The sequence below is a fragment of the Notamacropus eugenii genome, chromosome 4 (assembly GCF_028372415.1).
Source record: "Notamacropus eugenii isolate mMacEug1 chromosome 4, mMacEug1.pri_v2, whole genome shotgun sequence".
In the NCBI taxonomy this organism is placed as follows: domain Eukaryota; kingdom Metazoa; phylum Chordata; class Mammalia; order Diprotodontia; family Macropodidae; genus Notamacropus; species Notamacropus eugenii.
In genome coordinates, this window is record NC_092875.1 from 175,246,347 (window position 1) to 175,261,058 (window position 14,712).

General features: G+C 40.5%; 1 protein-coding gene and 1 pseudogene across 9 annotated transcripts in view; one reads left to right on the top strand and one right to left on the bottom strand.

Annotated features, from left to right (window-relative positions):
- FARS2 (phenylalanyl-tRNA synthetase 2, mitochondrial) overlaps positions 1-14,712 on the top strand; it is a 643,321-nt gene that overhangs the window by 8,129 nt on the left and 620,480 nt on the right. The gene's annotated exons all lie outside the window — the stretch shown is intronic.
- On the bottom strand, positions 11,272-13,001 carry LOC140502380 (syntaxin-binding protein 2 pseudogene; annotated as a pseudogene).

Sequence of the window (14,712 nt, forward strand, 5' to 3'; positions counted from 1 at the left end):
TAGATTTAACTAAATATGAATATTTATTTTAGTATAATGTTCAGTAATGGAATTCTGCCTTTTTCTCTTGCCAGTTATAAAAGATGACCATTTTGGAGCAATTTTTTGGTTGCCTGGTTTTGGTTGTATATTTAGAATAAAAAAATTAGTATATTGGTAGAGAAAATGAGTTGGAATCATTCTGAAAATATTAGAAGTTCTGAGGAAAGTTACTGTTATGTAAGTTTTTAATAAATTTGGGATATAAATCACAAAATCAGTGTCATAGAATTTTAGTTTTGTAATGAAATGTGATCAGTTAGTCAATAAAAATGTATTAAGTACCTACTATGTACCAGGCACAGTGCTAAGCACTGAAGATACAAATGTGAAAAAAATTATATCCCTGCCTTCAAGGAGCTTACAACACAAAGATGAAAATAGTGGGGTAGGTTGTCACCGGGGAAGGCATCCTGTTGCAGATGTATGGTAGAAAAATCTCTCCCCAAATGTAGCAAGGTGGGAAGGCAAGAAATGAGATGATGTTCTCACCTGAGCTCCCTCCTTAAAGAGAGGTTTTGGAGTACAGAAGGTGGTGATGAGGTGGAGTCCCAAAGTTGTTGGGATCTTGCAGGATGATGAAGTTTTCCCAGGAATCAGTTCCTGGGCCATGATAGAGAAATCATGGCAATTCAGCTTAAACCATACCTGAGAAGTGATCCCCGTGTTAGCAGGACAAGGGACCTTCTGGGCTCTGCTTGAACACCTTGGAAGGGCAGTCACTTCCCTCTGAAGCAGCCTAGTCTGCCTTCATGTAGCTCTGATTGTTAGGCTCTTACTTCAGGTGTGAAGTCTGAATCTTCTTTGTGTCTCTGTAATCTCTCTGTTCATTTCTCCTTTCTGAGGTCAAACATTGACATCATTTGTCTCTTTCTAACTTTACCTTGTTTTGTCCTCTGAGGCCTTACAGAATGATTCTCATTCAGGGATTCTTAACTTTAGGTCCATGAACTTGTTTTTAAAAATATTTTGATAAATATTTCAGTATACTTGATTTTTCTTTTAATCCTATGTATTTTATTTTGTACACTTAAATGTATTATTTTGAGGTGTTCATAGAATTTACTGCCTAAGGGGTCCATGACACATAGAAAGTCTAGAACTCTCTTCAACATGACAGACTTTCATATACTTAAAGATATGTATCATGTCCTGCCTGAGCCTTCTCTCATCCAAGTTTAATATTCCTACTTTTTCAACTGGTCTTCATATAACAGACTCAGAGCCCTTCCTTCATCATCTTGGTTGCTGCTGTGTGGATGCTTTAAAAAAATTTATTTTACAAAGTGTTGTTTACTGAGTAGATATAAGAAAAATATAGGTCCTAGCATTTTCTTCTCTCCACACACGTATACCTGGGAACACTCTTCTGTACCACCTCAGTTCCTGAGGACAGTGGGCTCAAACTTAAAGCAGTTTCTACAAAGTATTTATCTCACTAAGATCACTTTGAAATGTGGCATAAGCAGTGGATGTGCCTCTCTTACTTGACTGTCATTATTTTGCTTCAATGCTGGATCAAGCATATCGCCTGGAACTTTGTTGCTCACTAGGTTCAACTGTCCACAAAATCTAGCATGGACTCCAACTTGTGGACCTCTGGTGGCTCACTTTCCTGACTTTTTAAAGCTAACAAGGTCTTAGCCTCATTGGATACTCTTTCATCTAAGAAGAGGGAAGAATAAATAGGTTAGACAGAGCCATGTGTTGTCAGCCACATGGTGGTGGCTTAAGTGGGAAGATAAAAGCCTGAGCTTACAGAACTCCTCACTTAAATGGACAGGTGGAAAAGCTCTTGTGGATGCTTTCCAGCCTATGAATGCCCTTTCTAAAATGTAGAAATATGAGGGACAGCATGACAACAGTGGAAAGAGCATTGAATCTAAATTCAATCAGGATCCGGCTGACCTGGCTTTGTATTTCATCTCTATAACTTACTATCTGTGTGACTTTGTCACTTAATCCCTTTGGGTTCCCAAAAAAGAAAGGAATTATACTGGATTTCCTCTAAGGTGCTTTCTGTTCTAAATCAGTAATCCTATGGGATGTGACCTGACCTTGGCAGAGTACAAAGGGGTTACCATTTCCTTCTTCCTGAAAGCCAGACCATTCTTACTGTAACCCAAAATCTTATTAACTTTTTTTTTACTTGGCTCATTATCTTCTTGGGACTTATTGGACTTTTAGTCCTCTACATTTTCCAGGTCTTTTTCAGATAAACTGTTGCCTAGTAATGCCGATTTTTAAACTTCTGATTGATTTTTTTGAACCCAAATGTGGTCACTTTACAGTTACCCCTATTAAATGTAGTGTGACATTTTAGTTTAAGATCCTTTGGGATACCGACCCTAGAGAGAATAGAATGAGGCCCACCTTTAGTTCAGTATCCTATGTGAATATCCTACCTATGAAATTGTATAGTGTCCCCCCTCTATAATAAACTGTCCCATCTCAGTCACATTGCTAAAATGAGAAGAGCCACTGTCATTGGAAAATAGAGCCCTGCTATAAATACTTTGCTTGGGGCTATCAGCTAATTAGACAGTAGACCAAAGTATGCCTTCTGTGTAGCTGGTCCTGATCTACTATAGCCCAGCACCATCTCTCTCACTGAGCTTCTCATGGGTGACAGCCCATCTTTGTTGATAGCAGCTGCATGATGGGCATAGGTTCAATAAAGTTAGATTAAAATGACTTACATATCAGGGACTTGGGGTTTGAGTTCTGAGGCACTTTGCTGCTAGCTAAGAATTGTAAAGAATTTAAAATGTCAGGAATAACTGCCCTGCCTCAGGCTAACCTGTGATCTTTTTTTTTAAATCTCATATTTGATAGCTAAATGTTAAGTCATGAAAAGCTACTTAGATTGAACTAGTTCTCCAGTTCCATTGTTGTTATTGTTAGTATTATTGTTATAGCCCTTCTGTTCCTGCACTGAATTTATCCTTGAATTGCTAGCATGGTGGAGATGTGATGGAATAGCAGCACAGACCTGCTTGAAATCAGAAAGACCTGAATTTGAGCATTTTTTTCTCACCTCTGACACTCCTCCAGCCAGTCAGATTTTTTAAGCCCTGGTTTTCTCATATATAAAAAGGGGATAATAATACCTGGAGCATTTATATCCCAGGGCATTATGGGATTTGAATGAGTTGTGTAAAGTGTTTTGTAAATCATAAAGTATATGTACATGTCAGAACATTAGTATTTTATCTGAAGCAAAGATTTATGATGGAAATAATTCATTTCTTACAGGTTAATATTTGCCAGATATTTAGCAAGAGCCCTTATTCTTACCATCTTATATAATTGGAAAAGAATTCTGCAAGGATTAGGTAATACTTCCTTATCTCACACTTCACCTTCTATCAAGTAATATTTTGAAATTGATCCTTTCTACCTACATCTTTGAAAAATGTGACAGTTCACCTTTCATCGATACTTCTTGGCATACCTTTTAACTGTTCTGCCTATGACAAATGTACTTTATTCTTGCAACAGATCTATAAAGCAGAATTCAATTTTGCATGTAAAAATGCTGGGTTTATATTCTAGTAGCTTGTCACCAAGATAGTTTGACATGATCTTGCCAAACTTTTCTGTAAGGCACGTGGTGGTGTTTTTACAAAGTTTCTGGATATCGGCAACATTGCTTCAGCTCATTGCTTTTCCAGTTGGGAAGAATAGAAATTTATTTAGATAGTATTTTAACTGATATCAGCATTGTAGCTAATATAAACAGTTGAGTTTTATATGTGAATACTTGCTGATATGAAAAAAAAATCCCAAAACAAAGTAGTGAGACCTGCCACTAATCTAGGGGAAAAAAACTATGAAAAAGTTTTATAAAGTCATGGGATACCAAAAAGTAGACTGTGATTTAATGGTTTATTTTAAAGTTAAAATCCCTGTGGTATTTATCAGCCTCAGGCTTCCATATCCCAACATATCAGTGCGTTTCCCTCTACGAGGCATTTGGGGGTGGGGTGGGGATGGCCACATATGTTGAAAATGTTGAAGTTAATATGAACTGATACAGAGTGAAATGAGCAGAACCAAGAGAAAATTCATACATTAACAACAACATTGTGAAGAAAAGCAACTTTGAAAGACTTAATAACTCTAATGAAGTGACCAACCATGATTCCATGGTCTCTTAGTATAGAATAAGACATATATTTTTGGATGTGGCAAGGGTGTAGAGTTTTTTTTTCCGCTTGACTTTGTTTATTTATTACAAGGATTGTGTTTTTCTTTTATGGGGAGTGGGGCTGGGATAGGAGAGATTGGGAAGTTAACAATAGCATTGTCAAAAAAATAAGTAAAGAAAATGTGAGTCACAGAAACATTTTATAGATGCACAGCAGAGAATGAAGGAAGTTTAGAAGGAAGCAGAAGTTTAGAAGGAAACAAATAAGCAGGATAGCTTTGAAAATATATTGAATTTATTATATATGTTAAAAAAGCAAGCTGAACATAAGAGATCTGCAGTTTTAAATTATCCTCTTTCTCTTTACAGCTTTGTATGAGGAAGTATTCTTTTCTTTTTAGTGTTCATTAAGTTCATAATAAGAAAAATAAATTAAGTATTAAGGAGATTTCAAGAAATTTAAGGATTAAGAAAGTAAAGAAACCAGTGGCTTGTAGACTGCTCTGAAGACTACAATATATGCATACATATAATATGTTGTTATTAAATGAGAAAGGAGGCATAGGGAAGGGAACAGTTGTGAAAAACCTTTTGCAAAATATGGTTCAGGATTAACAAATAAACCTAGCCAAATTCTCTCCCTCCCTCTCTACCTCTGTCCCTCCCTGCTATTGAGAAGGCAAGCAGTTTATTACAGGTTATACATGTCTAGTCATGCAAAATATATTTTTCATTTAGTCATGCTGTGAAGAAACCACAGATTTTATAAAAACCATAACAACAAGAAAAATAAAGAAAAAGTATACTTCGATCTGCATTCAGACTCCATCAGTTCTTTCTGTAGGGATGGATAGCGTTTTTCATCGCAAGTTCTTCAGAATTGTCTTGGATCATTGCATTTTTGAGAATATGTAAGGCATTTGCAGTTGATTATCATAAATATTGCTGTTATTGTATGTGTTGACCTCCTGGTTCTGCTCATTTCATCAGTTGCAAGCTTTTGTGAGACCATCCTGCTGGTCATTTCTAGTATTCTGTCACAATCATGTACAACAACTTGTTCAGTCATTTCTCAGTTGATGGCTATCTCTTCAATTTCTGATTCTTTACTACCACATAAAGAGCTGCTATAAATATTTTTGTATTATGCATATGCTCTTATAGAAGGATATGAGAAGGTTCTGGACACGGAAATCACCAAATCATGTTACCTAGGTTTTAGCAGTTGAGAACTGGTTGATTAATGATGTGGGAATCATTTTTGAATCTGGTATGTGTGTAGTCAGAGTAGTTAGAGCAAAGGTTAAAATCAACACCAACTCAGGAGAATAAGAACAATGAGAATACAACACTACATGTGGTTATAATTGTATTGATACAACTTATTCAATCTTTTGACCTCGAAAAAAGTAAAAGGAATGGAGTACATGAGTACAGTCTACCACCCTTTCTACTCTTGTAGGACCAGGGATATCTCGGTATAAGGAAGTCCCCAGTGACATTCCCTTCACCAGTTCAGTCCTGCAACTTGCAGCCTTAGAGAGTTCAGTGATTTGGCCAGTCACATAGCCTCGTAACCTAGATCTTCCTGACTCTGATGCCAGCTCTTTATCTTTAGATTGTACTGCCTATCCATATAGAAAATTAACACTCGTAAATATCTGCCACAAGGAGGCCCTAAGATCCCAGGAAGTGCTGTAGTCATCAAAGTATTGATCCTATTGCTAGGTAGCAAAGGGCAATACCATTTTCTATTATAAGGTCTTTTGTAAAATGTTACAGAGAAGAATGATGAAAGATCATGAGCAGTGCAGGATCTCTTTCAGCTATCCTGAATTAAATATCAAATATCAAAGAGAAGTGGAGAGGAAAATGAGTCTGAGAAAAACCTGATATGAAACCCATTTAAATCAGATAATTCCAAGTGGTATGTTTCACAGGCATAACTTTAGTCTTCCTAAGTTGGAGGCTGGCTCTTTACTATGCCATAGATCATTATTCATTCATCTAGTCAATTGACAAGTATTTCTTAAGTGCCTACTATATATCAAACACTGTACCATGTGTCAGGTGTGCAGACAAAAATGAAACAACTGTCGCTTTCAGGGAGCTTACATTCTGTTGAAGGAGACAACTTGTTCATATACAAACATCCAGAATAAATTAAAAATAATTATCAGGTAGTTTAGAGAGGGAAGGGCACTAGCTATTGGAAGGATCAACAAAGGTTCATGTAGAAGGGGTGCTTGAGCTGAATCTTGAAGAAGGTAAGGAAATCTGTGAGTGATCGCAGGGGATAATGCATTTCAGACAAGGGATAGATAGCCAGTGCAAATGCATAGAGCTGGATGATAGGGTGTTGTGTGTAAGGAGTAGCAAGAAGGCCAGTTGGGCTCTATCTAAGGGAAATTAGTATAATGAGGCAGAAAAAGTAGGTTGGAGCTGGGAAGATTGGGCTTTAAGAGACAAATAGAGGAGTTTACATTTATCTTAGAGGTAATAGGGAGCCAGTGGAGTTTAGAAAAGCAGGGAGTGACAGAATTGGACCTATGCTTAAATCAAATGTCTTTGACATTTGAGTGGAGGATGGATTGGAGTGGCAATAAACCTGAGTCAGGGAGATGTACTAGTAGGCTAATGAAAAGTCCAGTTGAGAGACGATGGAAAACCTGGACTTGTGGTGGCAGATGTGGTAGAAGGGGATGGATAGATTCAGTATCCAGACCTATGATTTAGTCAGTGTAGGTAGTTCTGAGTGAGGAACTATCTCTAAAAATGCAGATCTGCAGCTTTTATATAATTTATAGCTTAAGAGAGTTGTCTAGGGCTATAGTGGTGAAAACTGCAAAATTTGTGTTTGTGACATATTGGATATGAGGAAGAGAAAAACAGAATATGTCCTAGAAATTATGAATCTGGGAGATGCCTTGGACAGCAATGAGAAATTTCAGAAGGGCGATTGATTTTGAAGAAAAGATAATTTGTCACTTTTTGGACAAGTTTGATTTGAGATGTTTATGGACCATTCAATTTGAAAGATCCAATAGACAATTGGCAATAATGGCTTGGAGCTCAGGAAAGAGATTGGAGCTGGAGATGTGGAGATGGGGATAGAAGTTGTGATAGAATAAACATACACACTCACATACACTTGTACATAGACAGAAACACATATTTGGAATCATCTATATATATATATGGTAATTAAACCAGTGGAAGCTAATGAAAGAGAAAGAGGAAGCCTTAGAGCTCTGGGTTACCGTCGTGGTCAGGGAAACAAAGTAGATTGAGGAGGAGTCTGACTGGTAGGAAGAGACCCAGCCACCCAGTCCATCAATTGGTAAATACTTAGCTGCCTGCCTACTGTGTGCTTATGGAGCGACAAAGACCCTGACACACATCCAGGATGGCCTGCTAGCACAGCTTCTTAGATTTGCTTTTCTAAAAGGAAAGCAACTTTTGAGAGGTCATCAATTTTCTTTAATTACACATCAACAGAAAAAGTACACGCAGAGAAATAAAGACCAACAGAGAGGGCTTCTAACTGTCTGACCATAAGCAATACATACATCACAGGTCAACAGATATATCCAACTGTCTGACCATTCATTACATACATGCATAGTTACCAGAGAGAGAAGCAGTGGGGGAGGGGAGGAGAAAGGCTCCTTAACAACTATCCAGAGTCTTATGTGGCACATGAACCTTCTTCCAATGATTAAACCCCCAAAGAAAAACCTCACCTCAGAGTACACACACACACACACACTCACACTCTTTTCAGAGCCAGAGGGCATCACAACCCTCATGACCCTGTACCTCAGTAATTAACCAAAGGTGTGGGCCTTCCTACAAAGCAAGCCTTCCGTAATCAAGTAACTCTCATTAATGTTACACTAATGTTATAGCTAGGCACTGTACTAAGCACTGGTGACACAAAAGGAAGACACAGAATCCAGAGGAGAAGATGGTCAGCAGTGTTAAATATTGCAGGGAGACCAAGAAGGATCAGGAGTTGAGAAAAAAAATTCAGATTTGACAATTAAGATATTATCCATAACTTTGCAGAGAGTACCTTCAGTGGAGTGATGAAGTCAGAAGGCAGATTGCAAAGAGTTCAGAAGTTAGTGAAAAGAGGGAATGAAGGCAGCAAGTGTAGATGCTTAGGAGATTGAGACAGGGAGAAGAGGATATAGAATGACAGCTTGAGGGCTGGTAGAGTTTCATGAATGTTTGAGATAGAAAACAGTAATAGTTACTTTCTCGTTTTATGTTTTTAAGAGAATGATCTACAAATGTAGCCTTTCATAAATGATTTTCCATTTCAGACCATGTCTTCATAGTTGGATAGTTGTTGACTGAAATGTGTGGAGAATAGAGGATTCTGCTGTGTGTGTTTTTTATAGATTATGGAAAGTATTTCATTCAATAGAGCAAAGTGCATCCTTAAAAGCACTTTCTCAACAAGATGTCTCCGTTGCATACATTAATGTCATGTAAGATTCCTTGATAGATGCAGCCACAGAAATAACTTTGTTTAATGATCTTCTGATTATTACTTTCAAATGAGACATACAACTTGGGTGTATCTGCTCACTGAAGGTGTTCATCATTGTCACAAAGGATATCCTGTGTAGAGCCCCAGTCTGAGAGAGATTTCACATACATAGTAAGCTCTTCCAGATGTTTCTGTTTACAGATGACGTGATTATGGAGTAAAGGTCTAGAACAGGGGTAGGGAATATTCAGACTTGAGGCCACACGTGGCCCTCTAGGTTCTCAAGTGTGGCCCTTTGACTGACTCCACACTTCACAGAACAAATCTGTTTTTCAGTCAAGGGGCCACATTTGAAGAATTAAAGGGCCACATGTGGCCTTGAGGCCACAGATTCCCCACCCTTGGTCTAGAATATTGCAGTAGCTCTTCTATGACATCTAATACCATGCAAAAAGCTTTTATAGTAACATACAGGGCAAACCAAATTGATGAAGAATGCCTATTAATCATATTGTAATACCCAGCTGAGCAGTATCTCTCTCACTGAATTAGTCCATCAGGATATGTATCATGGAAAGACACTGAGAAAGGGGTAGGCCCATCACTGAACAGAGTTGTCTAGATTGTATTTGAGAAGTAGCATAGTACTTTCAGGAATCCCAAATCGCACTTAACTCAAAAATCAATTTTTTTAGGAAGGCAAGAAACAAGCATTTATTAAGCACCTGCTGCATTTATTAAACCTGGCCCTGTGCTAAGTGCTTTGCAAATACTATCTCATGTGAGCTTCACAATGACCCAAAGAGGCAGGTGCTGTTATGACCCCCATTTTACAGTTGAGGAAACTAAGGTAGTCAGAGAGGTTAAGTGACAGGCCTTGTAAGTGACTGAGGCTGGATTTGAACCTCAGGTTTTCCTGACTCCAAGCCCAGTGCTCTGTCTTTGTTGTTATATATCTTTTGGAATCACTGAGTGCCACATTCTTTGAAAAACTTTTGTTCTAGGAAAGACATTTAACCTTTCATTGTCCCATGCAAATCTCTAATATTACGAATGAAAGAGCAGGTGCTATTCTATATGAGTAGAGGGAGTTTCCTCCCAGGAATTTCCCTATACCAATGAAATTCCAGGTCTGATACAAAATAAAATAAAATAACCAAAGGACAAATTCTAATATGTCAGGCCTAGAGGCCTGTGTGGGCTACCCGAGTCTTCTTACCTCACCTCCGAGGTCTTCGGTTGGCCAAAACCGGATGCTCATATGAGAGAAAGGACGTTCCAGAGTCGAACAAGGGTTGAGCTTTATTTCAGGGTCTCGGTTACAAGTGCAGGGGGTCTTCCTTAGGAGGAAGAGGGGGAGATTTCCTAAGGAGGCTAAGATCTTAAGGGATTGGAAGTAGAAGTACAAGCGGGGAGAGAGGGGGAGGGGAGAGAGGAAAGAAGAAAAGCGGAGCCTACTGTCCTCTTGGCTCCTCACGTGCTAAGAGAGCTTTCAGGCTTCCTCAATCCTACTTAACCTTCAGCAGCACAGTTTGCATCTGAATACCGTGCTGTTAGGTAACTAGGTGTGCCCAGATCCGGGACAATCTCGAGGGCGGGGAGATCTCTCTCCCATCACGTTTCTCACGGGAAGAGGTGGAATTACTCGAGATAGCTCGGTTCACCTCTATTCCCTGCCGTTTCCTGGGAGGGTCTCGTGAGAGCTCTAAGATTTAGAAGCTCCCACCTTTACCTGCCCGAGACTGTCCACACGGAATTGAGCTTCCAATCCCAACACTAATAGACAGAAGGAGGCTCTTGGTTTTCTGGTAGAATGGAAATCTGTATAAAGCCATTCTTTTTTTTTTTTTTTTTTTTTACAAAGGAAACCAATTATATTGAAATAAAGATATAATTTTTTTTTTCCCATTGAAGTTCACAGAACCCCTGAAAATCTATCCACAGACCCCAGATTAAAAGCCCCTAATCTAGGGGAAAATCCCTCACATTCTTTATAATGAGCCCACAGAGGCCCAAAAGAGGGACACCATTGGCCACTACTAGCATTCTTCCAGGCACTTGTTACCACCAATCAGACTACTGTCTTCCAACTTCCATGTCTTTCCCTTCCAATCTAACCTTCCTACAGCAGCCAGAACGATCTTCTCTATGCACATGATTAGAAAAGGAAATGGGTCAAATCGATAGTGAGACTGAGGGATGACAGAGGAACATCTGAGCATGGAGCTGGTACCCACAGAATGTGAGGAGAACTTGAGGAAGGCTACCAGTTTATCCAACAGACCGTGCTTTAAACAGGAGATGGGGAGAAGAGCCACACAGACTAAGAAGGTGCCAATGGGCTGGGATCCTGGAGGGAGTGCCTGTGTCAGTGAGGTCATAGATCCATCAGAGGATACACACACATCTGGTCCCCTCACCCCTCTCTACCAATGGTGAAGGCTCACTGAGGTCAGGGCCTGCTATGAGGATCTGGATGCAGGAAGAAGGTGACCCAGAGAGAGGGTGAGGTGAGATTGGGGGTTGATGGGATTTTATTGCCTGTTGGGTTCAGGGGAGGGGAATGCATTGCACTGCTTTGAACTCAAAGCATGGAGATGTCCTCTAGCTTCTGGTCTAAATTCTGAGGTCATTCAGGAACTGGGTAGGAGTAAGGATGTGGGAAGAACCCATGAGTACCTCCCACTTTCCTTTAGTGGCCCAGGTCACCTTACAGGCTTCTGGCGTCTCAGACATAGCCACACCTCACATTACATAAACCAGAAGTCATGGCACAACCTGGGAAGACTCCACTGAAGTTTTGTTCTTGTGCCAGTGACCAAACTGGGAACTGACAGCAGCCTGGGAACTAGAGGCAGGGGCAGGGTCAGACACAAAGGGCCATAGTTTCTGGTCCAGCTTGTCCTCCCTAGCGTCTTCCATCATGTCCTTGATGATGAGTGTCCAGCAGGACAGTTGGTAGGTCAGCTCCACCCTCTCCTTTCTGTCTCCTTGGTTAAGGACCTCGGGGGCTATGGCAGTGGTGACCGTGATCCCAAACTGCTCCAGGTTTCAGATGAGGTTGCTGTGTGCCTGCATGTTGGCATGTTGGATGAGCTTGGCCAGATTCTCCTCGGTTACTCCATTCTGAAACAAGATGTAGAGTAGGAGAATATGGATCTTGTCATATGAGGGGTTAGAGTGTCCAACAGCACATCTACAATCAGCTTCATGGCATCCTTAATCTTCTCCCCTTCTGTGTCTGTACCCAAAGCCAGGTCCTGCTCGATGCTACAGAACCTCTCCATGGTGCCTTTGAAGTGCTTCATGTGGTCATTAGCCAAGTTCAGGTGTGTCGAGTAATTGTTCAGTTCCTTCTGATACTGGAGCATCTTCTTCAGGATGTGGGAGAGGTCTTTTATGTTGGCCTTCTCTGTGGTCAGCCTGTTGCTCTCACAGAAGGTCTTCAGCAGCTCTGTGACACTCCTGGACACATCTGTAATGTGCATGTGCCTCAGTTCCACATTCTTATCCAGCAGCATGGACTTCTCACTCAGACCTGTTATCTCGTACCTATAGGTGTTGTGCTGGATGTCTAGGAGGTCATACATAGGCCATGGCCTGGAAGGTGAGTTCATGCAACAAAGGGGACACAGGGTCTAAGCCCTGGTCCACAATCAATAGCTGAGACCACATCTTCCCAGGGCCCTCCCCCAGACTGGAATTGTCTGCTTTGAGGGCATTGAGCTTGGCAAGTACAGCGTGAGCAAGCTGGATAGTGTCCTCAGACCCCTTTTGGTAGCAAATAGCAGGGTGTAGGGTGGTGCAGGGCTGAGCAGTCTGTTGGACCAAGCTCTCTAGCTGCTGAATCCTTGCATTGACCTGGAAGGGGCAGTACAAGTTATAAGTACTATGGGCTGCATCCAAGGAAAACACCTGGGACTTGTAGGGAAGGAAAGCCAAGTGACTCTCTTTTAGTGTCTTTATGACCTTGGACAGCCTTGATGGGCACAGTTCAAGGAAAAAGGACTGAGGACAGGTGTCTGTGAAGAAGATATGGGCAGCTTTGTGGGTAAAAGTGGAGGCTCTCTGGAAGTCATTGATCAGAGACTGGACAGACTACTCACATGGCTGAGGATGGGTTCTCTGCACTCGTTAATGTCCTCCACAAAGGTGAGGCCCTCAGCTAGAGTGTCTGATATCTTACAGCAGGGAGACAGGATCCACATGCTGGGCTGGTCCATGACAAGGACCTCCCACTCTCCATTTTTGACACTTCAAATACCTGTTCAGGATCTTCTTCCCATCCACTGCCTTCAGCCCTGAGGGCGCCATCTTCCCCTGTGCCCCCACTTCCCAAAGCCATTCATCTTTGCCATGGATTTTTAAAGCAACAGGATAATGTGGTGGAAAGAACACTGAGAATGAAATCAAGAAAGACTTGGGCACATTCTTGGGGTTACCCAAATTGCTGAATCCCAATTTCCTTATATACAAAATGATGATAAGAACTATGTTACAGAATTTTTGTTAACATCAAGTAGTATGAGAGACTGCTTCCAGAGCTCTGGTCCTACAAATGGTGGGGGATCGAGTGGCTGATACAAAATCCCTGAAGTCTGGGGCAGTACACCCACCTTCACCCCCACTGGAAGCAGAGTTCCACCTTGACAAAGAGTTAGAAAGTCGAGTGTTTGGCTGGGAAGATGAGTAAACATCATAAAAGAACTCAGACTATAGAATCTTAACTTCAGTGACAAGGAAGATCAGGGCATATAACCAGAGAAGGACAGCAGAGTCAAAGCTCCTATACCAAAGCCTGCAAGGACCTCAAAAAGGATGTTGAAAATCAAGTAAGAGAAGTGAGAAAAACTGGGAAGAGAAGTGGGAGTGATACAAGAAAATTGTGAAAATCGAGTCAACAGCTTGCTAAAGGAGACCCAAAGAAAATAATACCTTAAAAAATGGACTAACCCAAATGGCAAAAGAAGTCCAAAAACCCAGTGATGAGGATGAAATAGTACTTTGTAAATCTTAAAAGAATTGTATAAAAAGAATTGTAAAAAAAGAATTGTCAGCTATTCAATCAGTCAATAAGCATTTACTAAGTGCCTGTCATTGCCAGACAAATATTGGGATACAAAGAATAAAATGATAAATCATTCCGTACTGTATTGTGGGCTATCATCATCGTCATCACCACCATTATTATCATCATTATCATTACTACTATTTGGAATGAAAATCAAAAATTGATTTCTGAGTTAGGCACAATTTGGGATTCTTGAAAATACTGTGCCATTTCCCAAATACAGTCTAGCCAGCTCTGTTCAGTGATGGGCCTGGCCATCTCTCAATGTCTTTCCATACATATCCTGAAGGACTAATTCAGTGAGATAGATGCCTGCCCAGCTGTGTAGCACAATATGATCAACAGGCATTCTTAATTGTAGTATTACTATTTATTACTATTATTGGCCCAACTGACTTTGATTGTGTTGTGGAAAGAGTACCAGATGAGAGACCCTGTATTAATCACCTGATCTCTCCATGTCTCAGCTACCCCAACTATTAAAAGGACACAGTGAGTAGAGGCAGCTGGGTGGTGCAGAGGGTGCTGGGCATGGTGTTAGGAAGACCTGAATTCAAATTTGGCCTTAGACACTAACTGTGTGATCTTGGGCAATTCACTTATGTTTGCCTCAGTTTCCTTAACTATAAAATTGGGATGATAAAGGATAGCATCCATCTCCCAGGGTCATGAGAATCCGGGGAGATCATGTTTGTGAATCATGTCTCCTCTGAAGGGCCGAAGAAATAAGTCAAGGAACTTGCAAAGTATTTTGCAAACTTAAAAGTGCTATTTAAATTGTAGTTATTATCATTATTGCTTTATAGGCTTCATATATGAGAATTGCTCAGAGTACTGCTTATGTCCCCCCATCCCCTAAATATGTCTCAACAGGGCAGATGTAATCTCATTTGGCTCTGGACCACAGGTTAATTGCGAACTAGTGAAAGTCATCTCTGAACATTTCACTTTCTA